This window comes from Ambystoma mexicanum, chromosome 11 (genome assembly GCF_040938575.1).
Source record: "Ambystoma mexicanum isolate Mex_15411 chromosome 11, UKY_AmexF1_1, whole genome shotgun sequence".
Classification (NCBI taxonomy): Eukaryota; Metazoa; Chordata; class Amphibia; order Caudata; family Ambystomatidae; genus Ambystoma; species Ambystoma mexicanum.
This window is the reverse complement of record NC_090934.1, coordinates 778569720-778591848: the sequence shown is the minus strand read 5'-3', so window position 1 is coordinate 778591848 and position 22129 is coordinate 778569720. Positions and strand designations below refer to the sequence as shown.

Genomic DNA, 22129 nt, shown 5'->3' with positions numbered 1-22129 from the left:
CAGACCCAGGATCACTCTTGCTTGAAAGCTGTGGGGTGAAATAGCCCTAAAATGCCATAACTACAGGCCAGAGTCAGTGGGAGGACCTGCCCCTCAGTAAAAGACCTGCACTGAAGTACGTGCAAAATGAGGCTCTTGCCCAAACACGAAGGACCACATTTAGGCATCTAAGCCTGGAGATGCCTGAAAATTTTACTTGCCACACATCAGGGGAAGACCTCATAATACTTTTGAAAAAGGTCTGGAAAGGCTGAGACCATCTTGGCAGAAACAGCGACATCCAGCATGCAAATAAAAATGATCAAAATGTGTGCAAGCTTGCACAGGAGACTAGGAGTTTTCACTTTGACCAAAATCATAGCCTTCAAAATCAGTTTTTGCCTCCCATTGTATTAAAGACATGCTCTTCAAAATGTGTGCAGGATTGCAAAAAAGGAGCTGTGAGTTTGCTCATCATGAGCCCATCACAAAAAGACAGAATAATTAGCAGAATCTACATGGAGATTTTGAACTGCAACAGAATGAGAATGTTTCATGGCTAAAAGCTGCACCCCGTAACATGGCAATTGGAAACTTCAAAATTAACTCTTGAGGCATCCAACTGCACAGCTAAAGTCTTAATATATATATTTATGTTGACCAACTGTGATCACTGCTTGTAGGAAATTACTTTTGCAAGGATTTCTATGTTCAGATTTTGTGCATTTTGCCAAGGTTGGTTAAAAACTGCTTTCACAGAGGTAGGACCAAATATTGGTTTGTAGTGGCATTTCTTCCAAATAGAAACTGAGCCTTCAAGGCCGTTGTCATGGTAATGTAAGTCTGGTTCCCTTCAAGCATGGGTGCTCTCCAGCAGTTTATGACTCAGAGCACTTAGGCCGTAATAAAAAACATGCCTGAACTAGCATCTAGCCTTTGAGGCTCTTGGAATGTGGTCTAAACTCAAATGGGGCCCTTCTAGACTTCACAGTAACACATGGCAGAGGGTGGGGCAGGTTTTAAGGAGGGAGATGATTTCCCTTTGTGTAAAATTGGGAGACATACTTCGCATCATGTGATAGCCATAATATTCATCCCTGAATATTCATGTGCAGATTTCTGGAAAGTGATCCGCTAGCTGCTTCTGGTGAGACCAAACTATTTTCATGACACCTGAAAGTGATCAATATTCTGCACACTGAGCGCCAGATTTTTCATGAATATAGTTGGGGCAGCGGGGGGGATTCGGAAAAAACCATAACTCGGCCATAGAATAACCTACAAACCTCTAGGTCGGATCATTTTATTCACCAAAAAATATAGTGTCTGAAAATGCCAGCCCGTGTGGCATAATATGTTGAGAAAGGGCATTTGCCAAAATGTGAGAGTTCCATGGACCAAATCCAGATCCAACCCCCTGTCTCAGCCAGATGATGGATGGAGTACCCTCCCCTGGCTTCTCAAATCACTCAGCCATTCTCTGGACCTACTGGCTCACAGAGGGGCGGCAACCCTTGGCCACTCCCCTATCATTTGTGCAAGAAGGATGACACATCTGTGATGTCATTTGGCTTATAAATAGGTTACTCTTCCTCAACTGAGGATTCTCTCTACAAAATCTGAGGTGTGCAGCTGACTAAAATCTGTAGCTATCCTTGCAGAAATTGGGTCTAGTCTTGGAGTGAAGCAGGGAGCTGGAGTAGCGATTTGGAGGACAGGGAGAGGCCTTAACTGACCCCCTTGATGGTCTCTGCAGTGAAGCCCTGGCGCACATTGAAGACCATGAAGCCCTTTTCTCTTGTAAGCATAGACCTCCCCAGACATAGATTAAACAAGTCCTCTATTCTTAAGCACTACCCCTAGAGATTCCACATGGGAAAAATCTCCTATCCTATGTGTTTGTGAAATTCACTCCTTTTTCTATTGAAAAGTTTTTCATTTGTCTGTGCATTGCAGTAACTCTCCCATTGACAAATCCCTTGTTCACCTGTGCATTAAAACCTATCGAACAAAATCATCCCTTGTTTGCCTGTTGATTATAGTCCTGTTCCCTCCTTTGTTTGCCTGCATAGTTAAGTCATTTTTCTGTGGAAGAATTCATTGAATGTCCGTGTATTTTCGCCATTTCCCATTTCAGAATTCCCAGTGAGTGGGTGTGTGTAGATCCTTACTATATTTGGCTTATTAAATCAATGAATTCCCACATTAATTCACGGGATAGGGACAGGTAGCATTCAAAACTACCTATCCCTTCTCTGTGTTTTGCGAGTCATTATATGTATAAAATATTCCCCAGGAAGTCACTTCATTAAAAGCTGAAAACCCATTCTTCCATGTGTTAAATGGTGTGTTTAAAAACAAATTTGCATTTGCAACTGCCATATTAAACCCAAACCGTGTTCCCATTGTGAGTAATCCTGTTGCCCAAAGCAAACCTGTGAGTTGCCTCTGTCATTTTCAGTGAAAACTCTGGTTCCTATGTGCCTTTCTCACTGTTGAAAGGGTGTGCGTCATTTTCAGCCCCAGAAAAATTTATGTGATTTACAATTTTGTTTTTCAAAAAATGTATTTTCATCCTTTAAAAAGCATTTTTCTTAGGGTACTTCCCTTCCCCTGTCATAGTCTGAGTGCGGATTTCAAACTGTATTTCCTTCATTTTTCATTGTTCAGAGCTTGCCAGCCCTTCACAGCCCCAGAAGAAACTAGGGTATTTGCCTTTTCGTTTTTCTAAAAATTTCTTTTAACCTTTGAAAACATGTTGATCCTAGTTTATATCTCTTCTCCTGGTATACCATAATCACAGATTTAGAATCGCATTCCCTTTTATTTTTGGATTTTTCTTTCTCATGTGTTGCCTGTGTGAAAATCGAATTCCATATGTGTGCTAGCTAGTCTGTTTTGAAACCCTATTTGTCTCCTAGAGTAAACAGCCCGAAGAACCCTTGTGTGCTGTCCCATAGCAGTAGTATTAAATCATTGAAAACCCATTTTTACATTTTCACAGGGGGTAGTGCTCAACCTTCCTGCCATCATTTAAGTGAAATTGTTTGGCATTGCTTTGCATAACACAAAATTGGTGTGGCATTACAGTACCTCTTACCCCAGTTACCTTCTAGAAGTCTGTGCATTTGTGTTGCCACAACATTAGTGGCTGCTGTCGTCTATTTGTTTGATTTGATATTGAAATAATAAATTAATAAATTATTAATTGACAACACATCGGCCTGGTTCCTGGTCTATTGGGAAAAGGGGTGATAGTGGAGGTTGGATGCGAGACGGATTGGAGGCCTCCTCAAAAATAATTCTGTGTAATAATAAAAAAAAGTTTTTTTGTGCGACACCTCCATTTGCAAGGAAAGACATCCCTGACTGGCTGGTGCTGCATAATATACTGTGACAAACTGGCCGGCACTTAATTGTTGCAATGCTTGACTAACAACTCTGCTGCTCCCTGGAGAACGTACTGGTGGCTAGAGGCCTTTTCTGAGAGACGTCCTGGTTTCTGAAGTATCCCTTCTCTTCTCTTAGATGTGTACAATATTGTAGGAGCACTCGTTGCCTTTTGTTTTTGCCAGTTGTATGATTGAAGGGAGCCATTTGGGTTTTTTACAGACACTGTGAAACCCGCCAGAATTGCATTGTTTTAGGGCCTGATTTACAAAGCCCTTTTCAATGAGGTTTTCTCATTCAAAAATACTTTTGTAAACCAGGCCCTTAGTCTCTATCAGAATTCCGGCCCCCTGCTTCACAAACGCTTATTCTAGCGACAGGATAAGGAGATAACCTATCAGAAAGTTGTAATTTTATGGTTCAGCCTTTATAAAAAATATACACATAAATGTTTCGGGAAACAATAATGAAATTCACGAACCATGAAAAGTGTGATTCACAGCAAATCACATAGACTAGCTATCATCCGTAAGACCTTGTGCCCTCTGCTGACAAAACCGTAGTTCACTTTACCGCCCCGAGAGGCAAAATACTTATCCAGTATTCAAACACAGCAGAAACCTTTGTTAGGTTAGAGGAGCACTGTTGGCTGCATACATGAGGGTCTATGAAGCCGGTCTGTCTTAAAGTGTACATAACAGCTTGCGATATCATTGTAATGCATATTAATGCAAGTTTCCAAGTTCCTCAACAGTACAAACTGCCAGACAATAAATAAGGATTTTGATATCTTGACGACAGGAGCACAGATCCACCATTTTCACTTGGCATGCAGTGTTATGAGGAACAGCCAGTGCACTTTGTATACTCCGACTCCTCTCTGAGACTTTCATCTCGCTGTTCCTCTGGGACACACAAGGGCTCGTGTTCCAACTCCCCAGAGGTTAAAAAGGGTGCCATAGACAGGCGTCAAGGTGCGATTCCTGTCATAACACCTTGTTTCATGCTCTGCGGCATGTTCGTGCTCTTTAGAAGTAGAGGGTGTGCACAGAACGGGACTTAACATTTCTGTCTCCCTTTCCACCCTGCATCCAAAAACCACTTGGCTTTATGCCAGCATGGTATGTTCAGGCTGGCGTAGCACCAAGGGATTCTTGGGGAATCCACTGGCTTTTTACAACCGTAAAAAGCAGGCGGATTCCGCAGGAATCCATTGTAAGTGTTACCTGCTGTGCGTAAATGGCAGATGGCATTTGTTCAATTTGCAATGCAAAGTGCAAAAGAAGGAATAATGTTGATTTTGGCGCCTGCTTTTTACACCTTGTTATGCCAGGGCATTTGTATGGTGGAGAGGAAGGAGGTGGTGGAAGCGCACGTTGTGTTCCGCCCCTCCTCTCCGCCATACAAATGATTGAAAATGGGGGGCTTTTACGCCTTCCATTAACGTTACACCCCCATGGAACACGAACCCTTAAGCCTTCCTGCGCATGATTCTCGTGTTCAGCGCTACAATGCAATGCATGTAGCCCGCATACCTTTGCATTCACAGATGTCAGAACTGTGATCCCTCAAATTAGGACGGTAACATATTTGTGTTTCTGTTTCATTTTAAGAGAAAGACAATGCAGTTGCCCCCATGTGCGTATAGAGAAAACACCAGCACTGCCCCTTCTGTTTGAGGTGCGCAAGTAAAAAATGACCCACAACATTAAAATGCAAGAATGGGGAGGCAGTCACACGCTGAACTTTGTATCCTGTCTTGTGTTTGCAGTGCTAGTGTCCCCCCAGTTAAGATTGCTGTTTACACGTCACTTTACTGTTCAAAGGATGCCCAGGGCACCACACAGACCATGTGGAGATTTACAATCTGTGGTTTCATAGTCCTGCTGCGACTGTTGCTGCCATCTTGGAATCTTGCCACTTTATGCAGCCATGCGCCAGATATGAACCAAAGTGTTAGTGGTGGGCCCTTCTGCGGGTCCGGATCTTTGGACTGCTCTATTCTGGCCTTCCTCTCTTGATCCTTTTCCTATCCCTGTACTGGCTGTGAAGGACCAGGGGGGTAAACATCTCAGCTTCTCTTTCTGGTGATAATCCGATTGGTGCAGTGTGCTAGAAAGGCTATTTCCAGTGGAAGATTTTGCAAAAGGTCTTTCCATTTATTCCGTCCCAGTTTAGGGCTCGGTTGGTCGCTTCCCTCGTTTCGTCTTCTATGGACTATTGTAGCGTCCTCTATCAGGCGCAGCCTGCCTATCTGATTCGGCTACTTGGGTTACCTAGTCGCGTTCATATTACCCCTGTATTGTGTCTCCTGCATTGGCTCCCTGTGGCTCAGCGCATCCCATTTAAATCGTTATGCTTGGTTCATCGCGCGCAGAATATCTGCAAGTACAGTTCTGCCCCTACATTCCTGCTCAGGCCCTTCGCTCCTCCGATTGCCTGTTTGGGTCCGATTCCTTGTGTCAAATATTCTTGCATTGGCGGTTGGGCGTTTTCCATAGCAGCTGCTACACTCTGGAATTCCCTCGCTCTGATGCCTCGTGCTTCAAAGAACCACCTGAAATTCAGGCGGTCGTTGAAGTCTTAACTGTTTTAAACTGTTTTAGTTTCCCCTTTTTCAGTCTGTTGTCTTCCCTGTTGTGCTGTTAGCATCAAGATGCCCCTGGGCAGACGTTGTGCTTTACAAGTTCTTCATAACATGAAAAGTAATAGTCTATAAAAAAGAATTGGTGTGCCAAATAGACAGATATGAAAATTAAGGACATAGTTTAAAAACTTGTTTTCTCTGTGACACGTTCATTCTCTTGAAAGAACGCATAGATTTGGGCGGCCAAATGATGCTTTGTGCAGGCTTTTAGAATAAAAGTTCATTTTCAGTTCTTATCACACAAACGTTAAGAACACACTGGGCCCCATTCATGGAATATTTGCCCGGTTCAAAGTGAATTTGCACTGCTGAAAAGTGACTTTGCACTGCCGACAAAAACCCTGATTCATGGAACTGTGCAAAGTGTATTTTTGCCGTGCAGAGTCCGGGCAAAGTGATTTTGTACTGCAAAAATGACTGTGCGCTGACTTTGCACTGAAAAAATACACGTTGCATGGTTCCATGAATCAGGGCTTTTGTCGGCAGGGCAAAGTCACTTTTCAGCAGTGCAAATTCACTTTGAACCGGGCAAATATTCCATGAATCAGGCCCAGTGTGTAAAACAATGAGCCATCACTTATAAAGAGCCCCCTCTTTAAATGCTCTGTCAACACAGAGAGCAGTGCGCAGTGAGGCTTACATCTACGGCTCGGCAGCTGGAGAGGTGTGTGTGTGGGGAGGGCATGTGTTTCCGGAGCATCACAGGGGGTTGGGCGGTAGCAGCACGGCCTGGCTGGGACAGGCAGGTGAGAAACCCTGATGCCCGTTCATCAGCCTGGCTGCAAGTGGCAGTGACAGCACTTGCGACTGCAAACGAGCTGATGCACAGGCAGCCGCATACAGAATACACATTGATGTATTTGGAAGGAAGGAAAGCTCCACCAGTGGGGCGGGGTGCTCAGAGGCAGCTGTCTGGGTGCGCTCTTCCTACAAGGACTGGATTGGGAACCAAAAGCGGCCCTGGAAATGTTTTTGAAAGTGGCCCCATACAGTATTAGGGGGGGGGAAGCAAACCGGGTTGGGGGCAAAAATACAACATAGTGGGCGGGGTGGTGGCACACCAAATAAGGGTTAACCGGCCAAACTGGTTTAAGTATGCTTATATTTTACCATTCTGGTTAAAAAAAATCGTGTCATTAAGCATTTTCACAGTAGGTTTAATACAATAAAAGTTTTGCATCCAGTTAATATACATCCTAAAAAGTGTACTCATGTTAAACAGTTGCAAAAAGGCAAGAGACTGCATTATTTTACTTCCAACAGACAACACTGTCAGCCCAACTTCAAATAATGTGCAGTTCGAGGTAGTATTTAGCAGAAGAGATATCACTCCGGCTCAGCATTAAATAATAGCTAATCAAAAATAGTTTAACAGAAGACATATCCCTCATACCTCAGTTTCAAATGATAGTCAAGGACATCCTGTTTAACAGATCAAATATCACATAAAGACACCAAGTACAGAGGGAAAGGAGGCAGCTGCTCCCTTGGTTCTTTAGCAATGGTTGCAGGAATCTCACTTTGCCCCCTCAGAATTGTTCACAGTTTTCAGTTTCTGGCTGTACACCCCAGTGGTGGCTGGTGAATCTTTTAATTGTAGGGGTGTAAATATTTCCCCAAGTATGCCAGTGTGCCGGGGCGTAGCAAAGGAGCCCGAAGCAATTTAGAGGTGTGGGGGGCTTCCCACCCAGATTTTTTTTAAACAATGGCTTAGTATGGTGCAACAATTGGGTAAAATGACAAAAAGTTTGCAATTGGTTTTGTACGGTAACGCATGAAAACATCGAATAGATATAAGTCCCCAACAGTGCAGTGGAGCATTTCGCCAACACATTTTCAGGTTGCTTTTGTCCACAATATATTCCAGTATAAAAAAACGCTGGCTGCACCCATACATTTCCATGCTGGTTGCACCAATATATTCCAGTATTCTCATTTAAGCACATATTCATGTTTGCCTCTATGCATGATGCCAGTAATGATACTATATGAAATCATCTACATGCTTGTTCTGACAAAATATGTCAGTATCCCCACTTAAGAACATACTCCAGTTGGCTTTACCATTAACAATGCCCTGCCACAGTATGAACATATGCCCAAACAGGCTGCATTAAAATGCCATTCTACCTATATATTAACACTTATCATGCTTGTTTTATCAAAGATGCACAATACAAAATAAGTAACAGTAAGAAATGGCTAGACTAGCTGCACCAAAATGCCAGTCTAGCTACACAATAGCACTTATCATGCTGGCTTTATCAAAGATGTCCAATACAAATGGCATACCATAATAAGAAATGGCTAGACTGGCTGCATCTAAATACCAGTCTAGCCACATAATAACACTTATCATGCTTACTTTATCAAAGATGCCCAATACAAAATATCATGCCACAGACATAAATGGCTAGATTGGTGCATTCAAATGCCAGTTTAGCTACATAAAAACACTTACCATGCTTGTTTTATCATAGATGCCCAGTTAAAAAAGCCATGCCTGTTCTCTGGGCCCCCAGCGCCTTGCGCACACACAATGTGATTATCTGTGCATTCAAGGTGCTGGAGGGTCCAAGGAGTAGGCATTTTATTTTTTACTAGGCATCTATCATAGATGGGCAGTAAAAAAAAGACCATGCCTGTCCCCTGGGCATCCCCAGTTCCTCACACAGGGAGCTGATTTTGGCTGATGCACAACCCACCTCCTGCCAAAATAAGCCTATCCCTGTACAAATACATGTGCACACACATTCACACAACCTTCACACGCAGCATGCAGTCGCTCATTCACACGCACACCCATCATCATACACTCCCTCTGTACACACAACACAAACATTCACAAATTTAAATGAACATACCTTCTGCCCCAGTCCTGGTGTTCCTTCCCAGTGCTCCAGTTTCTGCATTGCTTGAACAGGAACAGGAAGCAAAGAGCACTTCCTGGCTCCTGCACATGCGTGCAAGAGCCATAGCGCTGATGCTGAAGTGGCCCGCTCTGATTCTATGTGCGAGGAGGCACAATAGCGCTTGCCATTGCACATACAAACATACAGTTCCTCAGCTAGCATCTGTAAAGACTGGAGGGGGGTATCTGCACTCCTGCTCTCTCTTTATATGGCAGATTCGAAGCACAGAGCACCCCAGCCATGATTCTCTATTTGGTAAAACATGGATGAGCAATGAAGGCTTAAGCTCTCAGGAGGTGATGCAGGCTGTTTCTTAAGTACAGTGTAGTCCCTAAGCACCCACAAAGGAACGTCCACACACTATGTTAGTGATAACACAGTCTTTATATAAATAAGGTTCAAGGTTATATACACAATCACAATAACACACTTTGTGCTCAGGCAATAATATAACAGCAAATATATACAGGTCTACGTGGTACCACTCTTAACTATTGATTCCTTTAAAATGCATCAACTGTTAACAGCTCAAATGACATACGAATCAGATTGTAATATGAATCAACGATAGACCACAGAAAGAAAGCAAGTTAAATCAAGCAATGGCAGAACAGTCTATCCCACTACCATGAGACAGTTTTGTGTGAGGATCACCCCATGCGGGCAGCCTTTAAATAAAGTGTATTGACAAGCCCAGTCCAGATATGCTTAATATAGTACCATGAGACAGTTCTGTGTGAGGATCACCCCATGTGGGCAAACTTTAAATAAAGTGTATTGACAAGCCCAGTCCAGATATGCTTAATATAGTCTTGATTCCTTCTAAAAGGTTATACGACCCCAATGTACCTGGTTTCGTAGAGTTCTTCGATGAGTCGTCAACGTGCCCTTCTTGAGTGAACTCATTTTAAGGTAGAAGCCACATATAGTCGAGATCCCGGGAAGAAAAGGTGAACACTGCCATTGAGGCCGCTTCGGTACTTGCGGTGCTCATTGATGATCGGTTGAAAACATCCTGCAAGATGAGGCGTGCGGTGCACCTCGATGGCGACAGTTTGTTGCTGCAGAGAGTCAATGAAGAACTTTGGCCCAGCAAGGGCGTCAGGTCATCGGCATCTAGCTTTGGCCATTGGGACATGACCACGGCTGGCTCTCAGCGCTTCGTCAGCATCTCTGAGGTCTTTGGGTGGTAGGAAACCCACCAGCGGATTCTCCTCAGTCGTCGACGACCTTGGCTTTCTCCAGCCAGAAAAAGTGGTCGACGATGATGAGCAAGGGAGTCCTTGATTCAAATGTCCTAGGCAATGGAGCGTTGCTGCCCCGGTCGTTGAGCAGCACGACGTCAAGCTGTCCCAGGGTGTACCCCTACCCATGGGTGCCGTAAGGGTATCCCAAGGGTCTGTTCACCAAGACCAAAAATAGGAAGAGCCGCGCCGCCTGGAGTCCCAAGTGAACTCCTGCACGGAAAACAAGACAGAACATACATGATAAAGGCATAAAGGACAAGTATGCAGAGGCCCTGTCTCTCTGATGCATTTCCAGCATCACAGCATCCCCAATGGGCCATGCAATCTTGGGGAAACAAAATGCCCCTGGCTTTGCATGGCTCATTGGATATGCAAGGCTGGGGAACAGTACTGTGAAACGGAAACCATATGTTCCTTTAGCAGTTCAAACCAGCTGACGAGCGCTCCCTCAGCTGCAAAAAACAGCTGAGGGAGTGCTCAGTGTTTATACTGGGTTGGCTCCTCTATAATGGGTGAGGGTGCCCATCAGTCGGTGCCCTTCGCCCATTATGGAAAAAGCCGCCACTAGTACACTGTCAATGGATCTATGCACAGGGTCAGTGTAGCTGGAGATTAAATACTGTTGACTTTGAAGTCATGTACATGAATTGCACTGTTGTTAAAGTAGAGATTCTGAACAAATTAAGGGATCCATAGACATGTCCTACAGTAGAAGGATACCAGGGTATCTCAGCAGGTTGATTGACTGTTGCTAAGATGTTATATATTTAAAACTGTCTGAAAATCCTATGACTTTTGGCAATTCCTTTTTTTACCAAGTACTATAAAATGTGTTCGGCCAGGGGATGGGTTGGGATGGTATCTTGCTTGTAGATGAGGCTGGGGCAATGTCAGCCCCATAGCGAAAATCAAAAGCTTGCACCCATGAACCCACAGTTTAATTTCCTAATAACTGCTGTCAGCACAATAGACACATTTATTTGTGAGTAAGAAGGCTGACAAGCATATAACAGCTTTAGAAATATATCCTGTGATAAAACACAAAGAAAGGGGCTCCAAAATCACAGGGTATTTGTGTGGTTGTCCGACAAAAAAATACACAGATTTTAAAGGAAGCTAGTGAATGTACACTTAAGAGAATGTTTCAGTTTGGAAAACTCTTTTTTGTTTTTTTCTAGACAAGTGCAAGCTGACACTAGGAAAATAATAGTGTACCCAGCATGTTGGTATCCTGCTTTTAATAGTGATGGTCTCCACCCCAGTAATATTCATGGCCCATTGATTCCCGGAGTGTCCCTTTCAGGCCAGAAGAAAGAACCCAGGCTAGGTAAATAAGCGAGAAAACATGCAAATTGATGGGTGAGCAAAGGAGCGCCTTTAAGGCTTTGGAAAGAGTTATTTGCCAGAGCGGAAGGGAGGGGAAACCAATTAGGGGGGCAAAGCAGCCAATAGGGGGGCCAATTGCCCCCCTATTACCCCTCTAGCGGTACCTATGGCCCCATATCAATATTTGCTGATCAATATATACTGAAAGCTTTGTGACAAATGTTTACTTTCTGCCACTGGAAAGAGGCCCATGGTGCAGATGTCCCTGGGAAATCTTCAGAGCAGGCCCCTGCAGGTTGAAGGCTTTCACCCTATGTTTTGTGAGAAGCTGGTCCTGCAGGAAGGGAAGGGAGAGTTTTGCAGAGCCGCCTGACCAGATGTGTCCGCTCCAAACCTTGGGCACGTGGAGAAGTGTGTGTGGGGAAACATGGGGTAAGGGTTGGAGGTGGAAGTGGGGAGGAAATGGAATTATGGATCCTCTTAAATTAGGCTTCATGAGTGAAAGCCTGCCTGAAATCCATTGTGTTAATGTGCATGGAAGGTATGGAAGGGCAATTAGCCAAACCTCGGGTGGGATTGTTGGAGGGTGGGAAGGCCTGTCTAGAGCCGCCTGGGGAAAGAAGAGTGGACATGGGATCTAAGTGTAATGTTCCTGTTTCAGTGGCTGCAATGGTGTTGGATCTCATTTGTATACGCCCATAGCAGCTGAGTTAGTAGTATTAACCCTGTTAGAAACCATTTGTCTCCAGTTAAATCCATCCCATTTAAGAAAAGAGCATCTGTCAAAAATGTGCCAGTCACAAATGATACAATCATTCTAAAGAAATGTGCACTCTCGAACCAAAAATAGATTTCTACTTAAACTGTCCTCCCTCAATCTCTGACGGCCAGAAGACAATTCCTTCAAGAACTAAGCAGGCTCAAAAATCTGTAGGTTCAGTTGAGGAGTGAGAAAGGGAGAGAAGCAAACTGACCACGATTACTTCAAAGTCATGCCCCCCAAAACCATATACATAGAGCAACACAAAAATAGTCAGTGGTCGAAGTACACCAGCCCCATTACAGTGGCAACTTTCATAGGAAAGTTAAAAAGAGAAGTCCACAGTTATCCTAAAAAAAAAGGGTGAAAATGTCGTATTTATATAATATAAAGTGTATATTTTAGAGGGGCACGTTCACTCCATTGGGGCATCAAGGCGATGAAAACATGTTTATTGTTACCCATCTCAATGGCACTCATTTTATTGACCTCATTGACCTCATAAGGACCTCAGAAGGATGAAGGGCTGAGTGAACCTGGGCCCGTGAGGTCAAACACAGATCCCTGTAGAGAATGCAGTCCACTTGGCCACAGAACTGGCTAATGTAGGGACTATCAGAATGGCATTTGCAAAGACAAAATAGGTGGAAAACAGTGCACCCACGACTGGATTACCTTTAACAATTTAGGGTAAGTTAATAGCCCCCTATGACCATCTGATGCAAATAGACCAGTAGTATTAGGGTCAAGAAGCAAGCAACTTGGTGAGAGGAGATTTATATGCGATCACACTGGCTATGGGATAAAAACACCACTGCGACGCTCATGAAATCCTGGGTGCTAGAGTAAATTCCTAAGGGTAATACAGACATGTACACCTTGCCCTCTCTGCCATAGAGATAGAGTGGGAGTAGTGCAGAGAGATAGAGAAAGAGCCTTCCAGAGTAACGGAGTGAGGAGAGGAAGAGAGCGGAAACGAGAGGGAGCTCAAGGGTCACAAGAGGTGGCAAGGAGTTGAGCCGAGGATGTTTGTAGGGAGCTACGGGGAGAGTATGGAGTGAGATGGGCTGATAGGTATGGTGGGCCAAGTCCATGTATAGTTTGAAGATGATGAGAATGAGTTCATACTTTTACCCTCTGCCTCATAGATAACCAGCCTAACTGATGACGGTCTAGGGAGGTGAAGTGGGAAAGGTTGAAGAGTGTAAGGACAGCAAAGGTGAGGACTTGGTCGAGAGGTGAAAAAGCATAGTTGGGGAGGCCATAGAGTAGACTGGTATGGTAGTCAGATCGAGGGAGTAGTAAAAAGGAGATTAGATGCCTAGCAGTGTTGAAGGGAAGCAGATGTCTTTTTTTCCTGATGTTGAGGAGATTAAGTCTGGCGGCAGTGTCAAATTTGGAGATGAAGAGCGTTAAGTTGCGAGATGGGTCAAAGAGACACCAAGGTTGTGAGCAGAAGCAGAGTAGGGAAGGTAGTCAGGAGAGAAGAATAGAAGATAGGGAAAGGATGAGAAAGCCTGTTTGGATGGGAAATAGAGAACTTTAGTCTTAGTAGAGTTCAATGAGATGCCATCCAGTTTTCGATGTCGGAGAGACGGTTAGACATTTTTCACCATATCTCATCAGATAAGGAGGGAAAGGTGAAGAAGATCTGAGTGTCATCAGCAAAGAGTTGATAGGTGAAGACATAAGAGGAGAGCATGGTGCCAAGAGCAGAGGTTTATAGAGTGAATATAAGTGGACCCAGGACTGACCCTTGGGGAACACTAACAGTAAGGGGATTATTGGGAAGGTAATACTGTTCCAGAACACAAGGAAGTGTTGGAGGATGAGATATGAAGCAAACCAAGTAAGGGCCTTGTCCCTGAAGCCCAGGAGAAATAATGTTAAGATAAGGTTAGAATGGTTGACCCTATCGAAGGCTGCAGAGAGGTTGAGATGAATAAGAAAAGATGAACGGTTTGGATGATGTGCAGAAGAGAGGAAGTTGCTGACATTGAGTAGAGCTGTCTCGGTAGAATGCAGAGGTCGGAGGCCAGATTGAAGAGGATGCCAAAGGTTGTGTGTGTCAAGGAACTCAGTGAGTCGGTTGAAAACTACACGTTCTTGGATATTGGAATAGTGAGGTAGAAGACAGACAAGACGAGGAGATGGAGGAGGGGTTAGGAGGTCATAGATTTGAGTTGACACATTTTTGGCGGTTCCATAGGTCAAGAGAATTGATACAAAATGTGAGGAGGAGGAAAACATGCACTTGGTAATGGAAGTGGTAGATGGATAGAGTTGGGTGGAAGTAGGAGAGGCAATTGAGGCAAAGACAATGGAATGATCAGAGGGAGAAGGAGTAGTGGAGATATTAGAGGCAGAGAGTTGAGAGGAGATGAGAATAAGGCCAAGGGAGTTACCATTTGAATGGGTGGGCAGATAGTAGACCGGTGAGAGCGTGTACTTAAGGTCGAAGAAAGTTAAAGTGAGTGGATAGAGGAGTGGCAAAAGAGGAGAGGTTAAAGTCACCAGTGATAATGAGATGATGATGGGGGGAAGGGAGCCAATTAGTTGGGAGAGGTGGTCAATAAATTGATGAGTGGGACCAGGTGGACGATAGATATAATATGAATTCCATAGGGATCGGTGATTGCGGAGATAATGTATTTGAAAGTAGGATCACTAGCGGAAGATAGGAGAGTAGGGGAGATAGGACGTTTGGAAGATGCAGACAGCATTTCACCACAACCCCTGCCAGTTTGGGGGGGGTGAGTGAAGGTGTAGGTCGAGTCACGAATGACAGCAAGAGTTGCAGAGTCTGAAGGAGAATTCCAGGTTTCTGTAAGGGTAATGAGGTCAAGAGAGGGAGAATGGGAAAGGAGCAAGTCAGAGCCTGCCCTTGGGTGGTAGTGGTGCATGGTATAAATCCACAATTTAAAGAGACTAGGTGATACTGACATATATTTTTGTCTTGGCCCCTTTGCTCCAGCCCCCTTTAGAACACAGCCCACAATGTAGTATCAAATGGGCAAAGGGTCCTTTATTTTTCCACTTTCATCCAGTTTATGACCCTAGATGCATGTCTATAACCAATTAAATTCAGACCATGCTACACGTTGATTTTTATATCAAAATATATCACAATTTTATTTTCATTAAAAAAAAATGATATCTTTCTGTGTTCTTACATTAACACGAAAAGAATATACACATTTTCATTCTTTTTGTAAAATTATTTTTGCAATTTATGACAAGCTTTCTCTAAGGCAAGTCGTTTACAAGCAGTTCATTTTCAAACCATTGTGCTATCTAGTTTTTGCTACAAGATCTTCTCTGTCGGTCTCATCTAGTGTATGAGAAAACGACTGATAGTCTCCTTTCTGTTTTCACATAGATGGCATTTCATTCATCCATTCTTCCGTTATTCCAACACACATACCCGACATGTTTCATTCCTCATCTCAACTCTCATACTTATTTTGTGGAAATTCTTCAGGGGAAGAAAAAACACAATGCTAGAACACGCAAATTCGTGTTTCAAAAATTGCTGCTTGTCCCCAATTTTCGCCTGGTATTCGCGTTCCTTTCTTGTCCCTTTCAAGTACTCTAGGTCAACCTCTGGATGATATTCTGTGGGAAAACAAGGTATATAGATGGTTCTTTTAGTAACCAATCTTTTTAATATAGTTCAACTCCTATATTTTCTAGATAACGCATTTTCCTTGAGATAGGTTCATTAATCCCCATCTAATTCCTTTTCATTATTGCATCACTTATGAAACTTGTTCAGTAACCCGTCACAGTAACATCCTAATAAAGTTCTTTCTCATTTCTCACCCCTGTGTTTACATTTGAGAACACCTAGGGAATATTTGTTTTTTTTATTATCTATGCACATAAGGACACCGGAGTCAGCATATTTTGTGGTATATTACGCTTTTGTGCTCCTGGTTATCATTTCTAGGGAGTGCTGATCTTGTTGTATGCAACTATTCTGGAGTTTACCCTATTCCTTTCATGGACTCACAGGGTTCTCTTGCATTTTACCTATTAATAATATAAACATCATCCTATAGGTACCTAAGGTGCTTCTCCTAAGTCTGCCAGGGATTGTTCATACGCATGCTATTCTTGTTATTTTTAAGAGGTATTTCAAGGGTTTTTTCCACTTTTTCTTGTACCTGTATGCTAATTTAAAGAACAAAGTATTACTTATCTGTCTAATTGATTGTACATATCATTAGTCACATTCCCTTATTGGATCGTTATATTTATTTACCTTTTCATGGGCTATGCTTTGTCGCAGTACTTGGTTTCAGTGATTTTTAACCTTCCTCTCAGGGTAAGAATGATTGTAGTGGCTCTTCAATCCGCAAACCACAGGCTGTGGGGCGATTTTTTATAACCTGTACGGGTAAGATATTTTATATTTTACTAGAAAATTGTTTTTGTCTCTCATATATCTATCAAGCAATTAGCTACCTCTAGCCATCCATAACATCTGACTTACCTTTGCTGGTTGTCTCCAAGGATCCTGTTCTTATTTTGCGTTTTCCTGAAATTTCCACTCCTGCGTACTTTTTCATCGTGCTCAATCACGGAGGAAGCCCGCTTTCGAAGGAGTCCCATTCTTCTTTTTCTTTCACATCCTGCTCCCACTGTCTGTTGTTTGCCGTATGCCAAGCCTTCCGTTTCCTGTATCCGTTTTTCTTCCGTGTTTAATAGTCATTGTGGCGTCATCGCATTTCTTCAGTGTTTTTTTAGGTCCTTTCTTCTAAATGTATCCTATGCTGTTTCCGTTCCTTTGGTGATTTCTACAAAGGCGTTATCCCGTTCTATGTACATATTCTCCCACCTCCTCTTCTTCATTCGGGGATAGGGGAAGCTGTGTATCCAGAGTAGTCACATGATCTTCTTTTTCCATCTCTGCATAAGGTCCTCGTTGTGGTTGTTAAACACACGATGGGGCTTTGCACGGTATAAATCAACATAACATAACATAAAGTAAATCTTGTTTACAAACAGATTGTGCATTCCAAAGAGCAATACAAAGAGAGTGATATTTAGAAGCATACTGATTATGAGTCTGCAAAGTAGAGAGGCGCAGGGGTAGATGTAAGAAGAGGAAGAGGAAGTGTGATGAAAGTTAGGAGTGTAGGTTTTTTTTTTAACTTGTTTATTTATTAACAGCACACAGGAGCAAGCATGATAAACTCACATTTGTTACAGATGACATATGACATTTGAAATGCCCCCCTCCCCTCAACCCCTACGCCTGCAGACGGCATTGTTCCCGGGGGATTGTAGGTTTTTTGACTAGAGAAAATAGGTGTTATGTTATGTTATGTTAGTGTCATTGGTGTCATTTATACAGCCCACGGTCACCCGGAGATATCCAACATCAGCCAGTCACTAGAAACAGAAAAGTCTTTAGAACAGAAAAGTCTTTAGAGCACTTCTGAAAGCCGAATGATTTGACAAGGTTTTTACTGTCAGCGGCAAGTTATTCCAGGCCTAGGCAGCCACAACTGAAAATGCCCACAACCAATATGGGAGCGACAAAAAGTAGGCACACATAACAGACCGGCCATAGCTGACCGTAGATGACAGGTTGGAAGATACCTGATGAATTTGGACTGAAGATATTCAGACCCAAGTCCATGTAGGGCCCGATGAACAATGCACAGTGACGTAAACTTGATACGCTGCACCACCGGGAGCCAAAGTAGGGCACACATCACAGGGGAGATGTGAGCCATGTACAGTGATGCTGTAGCACCCCCAGCAGCTTGATTTTGAAGACGCTCCACCCGTTGGATCAGATCATTGGGCTGAGCCAGGTATAAGGAATTACAGTAATCCAGCCGGCTGAGCACCATGGCCGCAACCACCGGTGGACGAAGGGTGGCCGGTATCAAGGGAAGCACCTTTTTTAATGTTTTTAGATGAAAATGACCTGCTTTACAAACTGCAGATACTTAGTCAATCATGGAGAGGGAGGCTGAGAGAATCACTCCCATGTTCTTCACCATAGTCACTGGGGCCGGAAAAGGGCCAAGAGAAGAAGGCCAGAAAGAAGACACCCAAACTGCAGGATCACGAGGGGCACCTACCACCATAACCTCTGTCTTGTCTCCATTCAACTTTGGCTCATCCACTCTCCAACGGACATCAGGCACTGATGAAGGCACAATGCCATCTCAGCCTGATCAAGATCTAAACGGATCAGGATCTGAGTGTCGTCAGCATAAGCATAGCACCTGATGCAGAGGGAGCGGTTGAGGCCGATAAGAGACCAGATGTAGATATTGAAGAGAATAAGAGACAAGGCGGAGTCCTTCGGAACCCCACAGGTGAGGTGGCAGGAACCAGAGAGAAACGATGGAGAGAAAGCATCTGGGTACGATCAGACAGGAACGGTGAGAACCAGGCTAGCACCTGACCAGAGATACCAATCTGAGCTAGGTGAGCCAGCAGGGTGGGGTAGTCCAAGGTGTCAAAAGCCACTAACAGATCTAAAAGAATCAGGGCACCCCCCCCTGCATCAGCCAGCCTGGCCATGTCGTCCTGAACAGATACCAGGACAATTTCCGTGCCCCGACCAGGTGTAAAATCTGATTGGGCCGGATCCTCCATGGCTTCTTTGGCAGCTTTGGCATCTTCTACTGTAGAGAAATCCACAAACCCGAAACCTTTAGAAGCTCCAGTGTCTCAATCAGTAGCTATTCTGGAGCCCACAGCACCATCAAATGCCTCCCTTAAGCTTTCTTCTGTTGTGTCTTCAGAGAGACATTTCACAAACAAAGTTTGTGTTCGTCCGCCTCCTCGAGCATTTCCACCTTGCAAATTTTGCATCTCCAGACGTACAGTCAATCTCTACGTTGTTGTGATTTTCCAATGCTTCCTTCGCTTCTTCAGGAATGGAAAACTCGACAAAAGCGAAGCCTTTGGGTCTACCCTGGTTGTTTTGTGGTATTCTGACCGATACCGCCTTCTCAAAAACGTCTTGTAAGGAAGATTCTGTGGCACTATAGGACAAGTTATTGACCAGCAACGTCTTTGAATCATTAGCCGCGCTTCGCTTTCCACTCTTCTCTCCAGTGTAGTCTATAAGAATGGACCTCCCTTCAATTTCAGTCCCCTGCTTCTCCGACATTATTTTCTCTGCCTCTTCTTCACTTTTGAATTCTATGTAAGCAATGCCCCTGCTGCCACCATCATTGCCTAGAGAAAGCCTTATGTCAATCGCATTGTCAAAAACGTTTTGCAAATCTTCAGCTGAGGTGGAGTATGGCAGGTTCTTGACAATGTTCGGAAATGCTTTTCTTTCTTGCTTTCTATAGTACTCTCCTTCGATCGGGCCTTCTCCATCTTGGCTTCAAACCCCAGAATTTTTTTTCCATTTAGTCCAACAGCCTTCTCCAAATCTTCCTTGCTGGAGAAATCGACATAACCAAATTTCTTAGTTCCACCGAGGCGAACATCAGCAACAGTCAAGCTCTTATTGGAGAAAAACTGCCGGATGGCATCCTTTAGTTCATCAAAATCCTTTTCATGGTTCAGATTGCCCAGATAGAGCGAGAAACTTTCAGTTGCTTCGGTTTTTGCCTTCTTTGCCTCAGGCACATCCTTCTTCTTGGGAACTTCTTTCTTTCGTTTACCAGACTCTTTCACGGTTTCCTTCTCGTCATCGTCATCCTCCTCCTCCTCGTCGTCATCATCATCGTAGTCATCCTCCTCCCCCTCTTCCTCTGAAGATTCAGCCTTTGCAGCGACTTTTGCAGTTACGGCAGCCTTGGCTTTTGTTGGAGGTGAGGTGGTATCCATGGCCTTCATCATCTTCATCGTCCTCCTCCTCCTCCGATTGCTCTTTTTTAGCTGCCTTTTTTTTTTTGCAGATGGCTTTTCTACCGGTTTCTTCGGTATGGGTTTCCTGACAGGTGGAGTCTCCTGCTCAGATTCGGATTCTTCATCATCATCATCAGCCTCCTCGTCGTCGTCATCCTCCTCACCGTCCTCATTTTGGGCCTTCTTAGCCGCTGCAGCCTTCTTACCCGGTGTAATCACAGGTTTTGCAGGCGTGGCAACTTTCTTTGCTGGCATAGCTCTCTTTTTGCCAGGTGTATTGGCGGCTTTTGCTGGAGTCACAGTTTTCTTTTGTGGGATCTCCTCTTCCTCCTCACTTTCGTCTTTGTCGTCTTCAGAGTCCTCTTCCTCGCTATCCTCAACATCCTTTGGGGGAGGTGTAGCAGCTTTTTTCGGTTTGCCTGCAACTTTAGCTCCCTACGCTAGTTTCACCATGATTGCGTTGAGGTGGACTTGGTGCCGCGGTTTCCCGAATGTGATGCGGGCTCGGTGCTGGTGGAGCTGTACGTGCAGCCTGTGCTCTGCTGCGTCTGATGAGCGCGCGGAGCGAAAGAGAGAAAGGCTGTGACTCTAGTGAACTCTAAGATTGGAATTGTGTGCAATGCGCCACTTGTGCATGACCTGTCTAAGTTGAAGACACGCTGCCTTTAGCTCTTGAGAAAACCATGGCTCCGAAGGGCACCTACATGGCTGAATAAGCTGCCAAGGAGCCATAACATCAGCACCTTCTTGCAAAGAGCGAGCCAGTACCGAAAGAGATGCAATAGGAAGCACCTGACACTTTTCTTTAAATAATGAGACCAGACCCCGCAAGTCAGCCGACCGCAAACTACGCTGCCATACACGAGACAGGGAGATCTTTGATTCAGCACGTCCTGCTTTAAATGTACAGGTCACAAGATAATAGTTAGACCATAATACCAGCTCCATTGATTGAACCACTAAGAGGCATTCATTAGACCAAATCAGATCTAGGGTATTACCCATGCTATAAGTGGGTCCAGTTACCAATTGATGAAGATCAAGATCAGTTAAACTTGTGAAAAAAAAGTCAAGCGTCGGGCTGTAGATAAATTAAATTTCAAATTAAAATCACCCATCACAACAAGTTGAGTGTATTTCAGATGGAGATCAGAAGAGGGGTGACGTTGAGGAAAAGAGATGTCTGGGATAGGAAGAGAGTTGAAATGGTTTTGAGAAGACGAGAATGAAGAAAGAAGTAGAAGAGAAAGGAAGAGATAGTAAGGCCAGTGCATGGTGAGGGAGAGGCTAAGCAAAGACGTAATTGGTACTCACAAGCAAGTAGCCGGACACAGCAAAGCAATAGCTCCAAGATGAAGAGGCGAAGAGGCTGGAGATAAGGCTAGAGATTGGCCCTTAGCTGTTTAACCTTAGTTTGATCTTTGCTGGGTCGCATGGGGCTGAGCCGCCCCAAAGGAAGAAGTCAAGTACTGGAAGTGGTGGGGAGCATCCAATGGCGACAAGGGAAGGCGGGACCACCAGCCACAGAGCATGGAGTAGTGGCCCAGCCGCCCTGTTCGTCGTTTGATGGTGGTGCAGGTGGCTGAGAGGAGCGGGCTGTGTGGAGGATACCGCTCTCAGATTAGTAGCAGGAGACAGTGGGGCAGTCAGGCCTCCTCTGCAGGCAGCTGCAGGCAGATGGAATGAGTGCCTCTGATAGTGTTGCTCTCAGACCAGTTGAACCTCCATCCTGCAACTCATCTGCAGGGACACTGAGAGTGACATTGCCATCTGCATTTACATACCCCTCTCCCCAAACGAGTGGCTGTGATGCATTCTGTGCATTTTCCTGAAACATGCTCAGAGGTGCATCTTCCTGTCCACAACCAAGGCAGATACCAAAGCCGCCAGGGTCAGCTTCTATGACATTGCCAGATTCCACACAATTGTAGGGACATTGAACTGCACCAACATTGGCATGTTACTCCTCACTAGGGTGGGAAACATTCGGAAATCTTTTTGCCGGATACTTGCCCACAAGGCGGCAATGACGTCA

At 44.3% G+C, this 22129-nt stretch overlaps 1 pseudogene; it reads right to left on the bottom strand.

The window, feature by feature from the left end:
- Positions 1–18471: 18471 nt before the first annotated feature.
- On the bottom strand, positions 18472–20547 carry LOC138505042 (nucleolin-like; annotated as a pseudogene).
- Between the last annotated feature and the right edge of the window lie 1582 nt (positions 20548–22129).